We start from the raw sequence: 10,186 nt of genomic DNA on the forward strand, positions 1-10,186 counted from the left end.
TTTGGACACTTGGCAACCGGCATGTATTTATGATGATTGCAGTCTCCCCGGGTTATGTGATCACTTTTTGTGATCTGACAGGCAAAATTAAGGGGGAAGCCGGATTCACTTAACATCTCTGTAATTAATTTAACAACTGCAGTGATTCACTTAACAACTGTGGCAAGAAAGATTGTCAAACTCACTTAACAACTGTCTTACTTAGAAACAGAAAATTTGGGCTCAATTGTGGTAGTAGACTACCTGTATGTGTCATCAAGTCATTGTCATTACTTAGTGTCCTTATTAAAAAGCCATTATTATTATAAAAGGTCATAATTAAAATCTTATTAGATTTTCTCTAGGAGGATCTGTCCTCAACCCAGTCATTTAGGTCTTCCATTGTGCATCTACTGTCACTATAACTGAGTCTATCCACGTTGCTAATGGTCATCCTCTTTCTCTCCATCTTTCCCAGCACTATAGACCCCTCCAGAGACCTAAGTTATTATATGTGTCTAATCATTTGAACCTGCTCATTTGTGCCTTGAGTGAGAACTCTGGATGATCTGTTTATTCATTTTCTTGGCAGTCCAGGATATTCTTAGGAGTCTTCTCCAACGCCAACTCCAACTTCAAATATTCTTCCTCTCCTGCTTCTTCAAAGTCCAACTTTCACTTTCATAGAATGTCACAGTTGGAAAAGCATTGCCTGCACAGTTCAAATTCAGGCATCTGACGAGCTGTGGTGGCGCAGTGGTTAGAATGCAGTATTGCAGGCTAACTGCTCAGATTGCCAGGAGTTTGATTCAGTCGATCCTGACCATTTCAAGGTTGACTCAGCCTTCCATCCTTCCAAGGTTGGCAAAATGAGGACCCAAATTGCTGGAGGCAATATGTTGACTCTTACCCCTCTGTAGAGAGGGCTGTAAAAGCATCATGGAGCAGTATATAAGTCTAAATATCATTGCTATTGATATCTAAATATCTTTCCCAAGGCCTTCATAGTTATTCTCTTGTGTATTTCTTCCCTGCTGCTTGATTTATTGTTGATAGTCAATCCTAAAAGTAGTAAATCCTAAAGATCCTAGCTTTTCATTATCAGTTCTAAGACTGTGTGTTCTACCTGTTGCAATTAGTTTGGTCCTCTTCATGCTTAATTTTAGTCCCACTTCTTGATTTTCATAACTGTAGATCTGGGGTGTCAAACTGCTGGCCCGTGGGCCAGATGTGTCATGTGGAAGCCATGTCCACCCCATTGCCGGCAATGGCAAAACCGGCCCTATACATTGCGTGACGTCACATGACGTCCCAAGTTTGACATGTCTGTTATAGATTGTAGATCATTTGCAATTTCAGTTATCTTGTGCAGCTAGTTTTGAGCAAGCTCCTTCTGATAAAAGAGAATCTATCATATAGCCTTTTATGTTAGCCAAACTGTAAAAATCTAGATCAGGCATGTCAAACTGCCAGCCCACAGGCTGGATGCATGGAAACTGCGCCCACCCCATTGCCAGCAATGGGGGAAAAGTCGTGATACATTGCACGACATCATGTGACGTCTTGAGTTTGACATGCCTGATCTAGATAAAGGGGCTAGATCTTAAATCAGGCTAAATTGTTTAGAGATTGAAGGGTTTATATATTGTTTCCTTGAACCACTTTTGTAAAGTTTCATAATTCAGTGTAGGTAGTCCTCAACTTAAGACCACAATTCAGGCCAAAATTTCTGTTGTTAAGTGAGACATTTGTTAAGTGAGTTTTGTCTCATTTTATGACCTTTCTTACCACAATTGTTAGTGAATCACTGCAGTTAAGTTAGTAACAAGGTTGTTAAGTGAATCTGACTTCCCCATTGACTTTGCTTGTCAGAAGATCGCAAAAGATGATCACAGAACATTGCAACCATCATAAATATAAACTAGTTGCCAAAGATCTGAATGTTGATCATGTGACCATGGGGATGCTTGAACAGTTGTAAGTGTGAAAAACAGTCATGAGGCACTTTTTTCAGTGCCGTTGTAACTTAGAACAGTTACTAAATGAACTGTTGTAACTTGAGGACTACCTATTACAGGCCACCCTTCTCCAGTTCTGGGATAAATATAGTGAAGATTGCCAGAAGTGGTAGCTAATATACCATCTTTCTGCCTTAGTTATGCAAAGAAATCCTGATTTTGACAGACGCCCAAAAGAAGAGAATCAAATCAGAATTAAATTGTAACAGTGCAATTTCACACTGAATTTTCTCAAACCTCTTTGTTCAACATTGAGGATTTCCATAAATACTTCTTGAGCAGAACTCCTGATAGGTAGTCTTTCATTAGAAAGGCCATTTTTTGCCCCTGGTATAAAATGAACTTTTCTTCCTTGTCATTTTTCTTATAACTCTAGTACTTTCTAATTTCACATTTAAACAGTATCATCCATTAAAGCAGTGGTTCTTAACCTGGGCGATATTGCCCCCCAGGGGGCGATTTCATTTTTCAGGGGGGCGATGGAACGAAAAGGGGTGATGCGGGGACGAAGGAATGAAAAGGGGGCAATATGGGGGCGATGGAGCGAGAAGTTTTGGGACTTTTTCGTACAGTGAATCGCTGTATATCTGTCGTACAAAAACATCAGATCGCTCGCTATTAGTGGATTGAATTGTGTTTTCAAATGTTCCTCCAGCTAGCTTCAGTACATATGTGAATATGCATCGCTTATATTCATGCGCATTGCGCAGCAGCCTCTACCCATACAGTGGCACGCCATTGGCCAGAATGGGCAGTGATGGAGGGGGGAGCGCTTCTTTCGAAACATCACATGCTGAGTGGCTGTCCCCTGTGACGTCAGCTGTAATGTTGATGTCACAGTTTGAGTTTTCAGCTTTGTTTTCTAATTTTTGTTGTGCTCTGTAAAACATTTTGTGTGTCTCTTTGTATTGTACTTTTTTAGCATGCACTCCAGTTTGATATTATATTTTCTTTCTGTCTTTTTAATCCTTTTTACAGTGTGCGTGACTATATATACTTTCCTCAAATCTTAATTTAGTTTCAGAGTTTTCATCTTGAAATTCTTAGTTCCTGCATTGCGGTTTGTTCTTATGCCCTTTTTATATTTCTTCTTGCGTCTTAAATTTCACTTGTAATTCAATCATTAAATGTTACTGTTTTTCTTTTCGGGCATTTCACTTTCTTGCAATTGAATTTTGTTTTCAGTGGTCATTACATTTAAGTGTCTTGAATAAATAAGATAATAATGAAATACATGTATCACGAAGTTTGGGAATAAAGTGACGGGTGGCACCAAAATTTTTCACATAGTTGAGATATGGAAAAAAGACTGGAAATAAAGTATTTGTATCGATATGTCCTGATGACAATTTTAAAGAAAACAAAAAAAAAGTGTTTGCATAAATTGAAGAATTATTTCCTATGTTATGATTGAGAGGTTATGTTGGGGGGGGGCGATGACAACTTCCTCACTGGCTCAAGGGGGCGATTTGGTCAAAAAGGTTAAGAACTACTGCATTAAAATGTGCAATTTTCAGGACTAATAAAACTGTATCATTACAGAATACATAGCTAAACCATGCAATTTGCAGTCATCCAAAATGATACCTGCCTATTTAGATGATTGAAAAAGTTAGCTCTGAAATCATGGCAGACTGGACTATTAATTAAAGACTATTAATCTCTATGCTAATTTACTACCTCCAGAATCACAGACAACATGATTTAAATATCAAGTTGCTAGGGAACCCTGGTGAAGAGTGATTCTAATCTTGCTGGCCATATCTGTGAACTTCTTGAATGTAACTCAGGTATCTGCAGGCTATGGTCAAATAGGTCAAGATGGTGGCCATGACTGATTCAAGTTCTGCCTGTTTTTTATGTTATGTTGTATCTAACATAACATAATCCATCCTATTTATTATTTTATTTAAATTTTTATACCACATTCTCCAAATATGTCCTCCTGAGATATTAGATTACATCATGGAAAAATTAAGTAAGAAGTAACTCCGTGCAACCCTCTTTATTCTTACTGTAGTTTTCTTGGCTGACCTGGCATCTTATGCAAACCATCATTCATTGGACAGATTAATTGTCTAGGGAAAAAATATTCTGGAAGCAAATCCAAGCCTATAGGTAAATGATCTCTGTCATCGTTTTTGTAAAATCAACATCTGGAGTTGAATTATAAAAGTAATTTGGGGTTATTACTTTCATGTCCAAGTGGATCTGACTGGTCATTGAAACTCAAATGGATTGACTTTCAATCTGAGGGAACAAGGCTCTCTTTATGTTCTCAAGAGTTTTAACAGAGTTTTTGCCTAGCCTTTTTTGCCTAGGCCAGGGGTGCAGGCCACGCACACCCCGGCTCCGCAAAGGCAAGAAGCCCCACAATACTCATGATACGTCATGTGACACGATCAAGTTTGACATCTGTGGCCTAGGCCAGGGGTAGGCAACCTTGGCTCTTTTATGACTTGTGGACTTCAACTCCCAGAATTCCTGAGCCAGTCATAAAAGAGCCAAGGTTGCCTACCCCTAGGCATATGCTTTCTGAGGGTACAAGTACTGTATGGTCAATTAAAACATACATTCCAATAGATGTATCTTTTTCTGGCAAAGAAGTGGTTGGAAAATGAAAAGTTTTATTTTTCCAAAAGTGCTTAATGCTTTCAAAAATGTTCTTTAGAATGTTGCCAATTTGTCTATTTTATGGCTTGCTGTTTTAACCAAAAAAGAAAAAAAAAACAAAAATCCCACTTCTATACACGATATACAGAACCAATGTGTGTATCTAAAAAAAATCTCCTTTATTCTGTCTAAAAATATAAGTTGCTAATGAATGGTTTGAATTCTACTGATGGAGCTTCTGAAGAGCACTAGATAACAGAATAGGTTTTATTTCCCTATTTCCTTGCTGCCACCTATTGATTTCATAGATTTTTGCAGGTCAGGTATAAGTAACCCCAGACTTCATGAGGTTACTACAGATAGCACTGGTCTACAAGGAGAAAACCTCGGAAATGAAAGTAGCTTAATTTTACTAGAATTGGGTCACTAATAAAGGAAAATTAAGTCCTGAGTATTAGCAATGAGAATGGTGCCACACCAATCATTATAAATTTATCTTTTTATTGATACCAATAACATAACTTTCCATTCACTTATTGGTTTTTCGTGTAACAGCTTCATGCTTTTTGCATGAAAAACTGACAAACTCTAAGATCAGATTAAATGACAAGTTTCCACTATTGTAATCTGGAGCCCAGTAGCTCTGCCTTACTCTTAAGCAATTCCAAACCCCTGACCAGGTCTTTTAGTTCACTCTGTGAAATTAGATTGGTTCAGGAAGAGCATACAATGGACTAACATTTGGGTCCACTGACATCAACGGCCCCGGATCAGCTCCATCGTGCTCATCATCTTTATCATCATCTGAGTCTACTCTAGAGAGTAGGATTCTGGCCGATTTGGAATTGGCAAGTCCTCACTGTAGGGTACAGGACACAGTATGGATGAAATGTTTGGATATTCCACAATCCACTTCTTTCTTGAGAACTCTTTTGCAATTGGGGAACCATGTGAAAAGATCAGTCACTACTATGATTGGTGGGTTCCCTCCACACCATTGGAACTGCAAAAGGCATGGACTTTTTCTTCTTGTTTAGCCAACGACACAGATAAGTTGCACGTGTAATGCAACAATAATGAGAGGCCCAACTTTTGTTCTGTTCCCCTGTTTTGGATCCAAAATATGGGTGGTATGCCTTTTTTTTTTTTTTTTACCACTGCCATCACACTGCATTTTTGAGATGCAAATGTAACCTTGCCATAAATGTAGCAGATGTTATCTGCATTGTTTACACAGTTTTGTGGCATCTTGGCTTCTGAGGGAAAATATCACTCAACTGTTCCTTGGAAATGTTAGACCAGCGGTTCTCAACCTGTGGGTCCCAACCCCATTTGGGGTCGAATGACCATTTCACGGGGGTCGCCAAACAATGCAATCCGCCATTTCCCCCCCCCTTTTCCTTAGCAGTGCTACTCCCTTTTATTCTATTGGCTTTTGAAAGCCAATAGAATAGACTCTCTTGAATAGAGTCTAATTCTATTGGCTTTCAAAAGCCAATAGGAATTGTCCAGGCTGTCTCTGCCCTGCTGAGCCCGCCAAAAGCCCCAGTCTGCAAATGGTGCTGCAAGTTGTCTGCAACGAAGGTGAGCTGTCTGGAAGCTTCCACCCCTCCCTGCTGAGCAACTATTAAAAATGTAAGTAAAAGAGGGCCAGGGGTGGGAGGTGGGAGGCCGGCGGGCGCAGGGAGGGTTGCTGGCACGCGTGGGGCCCGGCGGGTGCCTTACCTCCCTTGGGCTGGGCCAGCTGGTGGCCCAGCCGGTGGTCGCCCTGCGCCGTCGCCTCAGCCGGCGCAGGGGGCGGCACCACACATGTGTGGCGCTCCCGGGCAGGGAAAGTCCTCGACTTACGACCGGTTGGGGCCACGCCATTAAAAAGGTTGAGAACCACTGTGTTAGACAATAACACTTTCACAAGCCACCAGATGTAACTGTATGATGCATAGATCTGACCAAGATAAATGTACCTTGCAATAAAAGAACAATAAATTACAGTTAGGTAATAATCTTTAGTCTCAAAGTGAAGATAAATTTATATACTTCCATGTGGTACCATTTTCATTGTTCTACTGTACTTTGTTGAGACGTTACAAGGCATCATGATCATTAGATACCTACCTCCCTTGTAGGCAAATAGACTTGCCTGTATATAAATCTTTATTATGAAATATCTTGAAAACTTTAGCCAACCAGCACCTTTATCACCTGTTTTCTAACTCATCTAATCAAAATATGTACAAATTAACACATTTTATCTTGGAGATCGATAATTTCCCAGAATTTGTAGACCAGTGTATTTTGTATTATTATTATTATTTTTTTTGGTTGCACAAATAAAACTACAATCTCAATACACATTTTGCATTTTTTCTTTCGTAGCCAATGTAGTTATTTATCTTCAAGTATGTATGATTTAGAAGTACTTCACACAAACCTTTTTGCTAATTTATTAAAACAATCTAACATTTTTCAAACTTCTGCCTGAGTATGAAAAAATGCTGCTACTTTCATAACAAAGTAGTATTAAAAGTTGCTTCTGGTTTGTTATTCTGGTTATACCATTCTAATAGCTTCTAGATATCCCATCGTGCAATTGCTAAATGCCACTAAATAAATAAAAGATTATAGGAGACAAATGCTTCTTAAGCTAACATACTGTATGTAATCATCTACTGTAATGTGAAGAGCCATAAGTTCAGCTCTGTAGACAATGTGATCCCCATCTGGTTACCCATCTGAGGATTTCTATTAAGGATGAAACCAGTCAGATGATGCCTCCTGATGATCACTGTATCTGATTTATACAAGCTTTATAAATCATTGGCTGTTTTTTGAGATTTCCATGGTATCTTCCACTTACATAGATAGTAACATGGTTGTTAAGTGAATCTGGCTTCCCCATTGACTTTGCTCATTAGAAGGTTGCAAAAGGTGATCACATGACCTTGGGACACTGCAACCATCATAAATATGAGTCAGTTGCCAAGCATCTGAATTTTGATCATGTGATCATGGCGTATGCTGCAACAGACCTAAGTGTGAAAAATGGTCATGTCACTTTTGTAGTGCTTTTGCAATTTTGAACAGTCACTAAATGAACTATTGTAAGTCAAGGACTACCTGTAGTCCATAGTAACTATTCAGAAGAAATGTTAGCACTACAAAGTGCTAACGACCAGATGGCTCCAAAGAAATACAATCCTTCCATTTCCATCACCACCATCATCCTATCAACCTATTCTTCCATTCCCCCAGAATCCGGTCTCCACAGTCATTACCTATCCTTCCATCCCCTGCCATCAGAACTGATGAAGCTTCTTGGATGAGAAGCAAAATGTTTTTTTCTTCTTCCTCAAAGAAAACAAAATAGCCCAGTTGCCTTTTGAAGAAAAGAGCACCTTCGTTCTGTCCCAGCCTATGTGAGTCCTTGTTATGCTCACAAGGAGAAACCCCTCTTCCAACAAGCAGGCAGGAACCACAAGAAAAAACCAACCCTTTTTATTCTCACAGACCTGAGTCAATGTCCAAGGCAAACAAACACAGTCCACAGAAACTCAATCCTCAACACAAATGATTGCTTTTGGTAACCAGCACCTCCCCCACCTTCCCTTTTATAATTCAGCCAAGGCGTGGCTTCCTAATGCCTTCTCCTTTGCCTTTGGAGCCATCCTATTGCATTCCTCTGTCCTACTCGCTTCTCTAGCTTGTGCTTTCGTGCATCCTGGATTTGTCCCAACTGTTCTTCATCACTCTCCAACTCAGGCTCCCAGCACAGCTGTGTCTCAACCTGAGCGCGAGTAGAGGGGCCAGGCTCCTCGTCCGACTGTAAGTCTTGGAGCTCCTCAGAGCCTTCCTCTGACTCTAATGTCACTCCAGGCCCTCCTCCTCATCTGATTCCTCAGACTCGGCTGCCGGATCCACTGGCTGGCAATGAATCACAACAACCTTTGAGACAACTATGATCTGGATGACTGAGAATCTCCACAGATATTCAGAAGAAAACTCCACTGTTTTCTGAGAGGTTTACTTTCAGATAAGGTTAAAGAACAAGTTTTACATGTCCACTCATTAAATCTACTAAAACTCTCATGTCTGTCTGAATGTCTGTAAACTTCTTGGGTGAAATGAAGCATCTTAGGGTAACAGTTTTTGAATCATCTCAAATGGTCTTATTTATAGAATGTGTCCAAAATTGTGTCCAAAAAGGACTCATGACTGTGGGGTTGAAATATGGCAAACTTGTGGCTGCTTCAATACCGCTCAGCCACAGTCATGCAACTGTCATTTCCAGCACTTTCTGACAACTTTCCTATATGAGGAAGCCAGCAGAAAGTTGGAATTGCTTCTGCTCTCAGTGCTTCCCCCCCTGCCCCATCCATGGTTATTCTGTTTCTCTGTTTAGGTAAGGAAATATGAAATGATGACCCATTGAGGCAGGGCTTGCCTAGTTAGAATTAGTGGTGAAAAGTTCTCATAAGCAGAATGTGTGCATGTCTATTCTGAAATCCTATTAAAGAGAACAGAGGCAGGTGGAGATTACACAGCATATATGCTTCAACTGTATGGTTCCAGTGGTCCATATATCACCAGGAGGTCAACCTAGGACCCCAGGGCTTAAACAACTCCTTAAACATTTTTAATGAGCCCTACAGCCATTTCTGACCACAGAACTCAAGGTTTAAAATAATTTTTAAAACAGTAATTCAACCAATTCTGCCAGCAACGCCATCCCAAATAAATCAGAAATATTAGTTTAGCTACTATGCTGTATCTCTACCCAACTACAATAACTCTGGGCCACGTCATTATGAAAAAGTTGTCCAGCCCTGATCTACCATAAACCTCCTGTTAGAAACTTGTATAGTTTTAATCTGGCAAGATTCTTTTTATATAGTATGAACAAATAAAGAACTTTGTCTGGATTGTTCTATGTCATTTGTGGGCTGGGCCTGACATAATCTCTGGTTTGCCTCACTAATTAGGCTTGGAGTGGTGCTGTCCTGGAAGCTCTAATGTCTGACAAATTAAGGGAAGGAACTGGTGGATTTTCTGCCAGGAAAAACAACCACCAATTGCTGGAGGAGGAGGTGAATTTTGACAGAGGATTACACCCATGAGCTTATCCATCTTTCAGAATCTGATCCACTCCTATTTTTCTGGGAAGCTCCCACCTACTCTACAAATCCTTTTTCTGCTCCTTGTACGTGCTCTTGCATACTGACTTTCTTGCATTCTCATTATATCCCTCACAGGTCTTTCATTCTGCCTTTTTCTCTTTCGGTCACCAGTTTTTCTCCTCTGATAGTCTTCCACACTCTCTCTCTCTCTCTCTCTCTCTCAGGTTCTTGCTTCTTCACTTGGTCTTCCCTACTTTCTCTTGCTTGCTTGTTCTCTCCGTCTCTTGCTCATCTGCCTTTATCACATTCCCACAGTCTCTTTCTTGTTCATCTTTTATGTTGTTCACTTACTGCTTGCTCAACAGTAGACTAAGAGAGGGCTATTGAGGGATGCTTCAGCCCACAATGCTCCATGACAAAATCTACCAGTCCGTTTGAGCAGTCTCTTTATGTCTCTAGCAG

Source organism: Crotalus tigris, unplaced genomic scaffold, assembly GCF_016545835.1.
Source record: "Crotalus tigris isolate CLP2741 ecotype Arizona unplaced genomic scaffold, ASM1654583v1 scf7180000019663.277103, whole genome shotgun sequence".
NCBI lineage: Eukaryota > Metazoa > Chordata > Lepidosauria > Squamata > Viperidae > Crotalus > Crotalus tigris.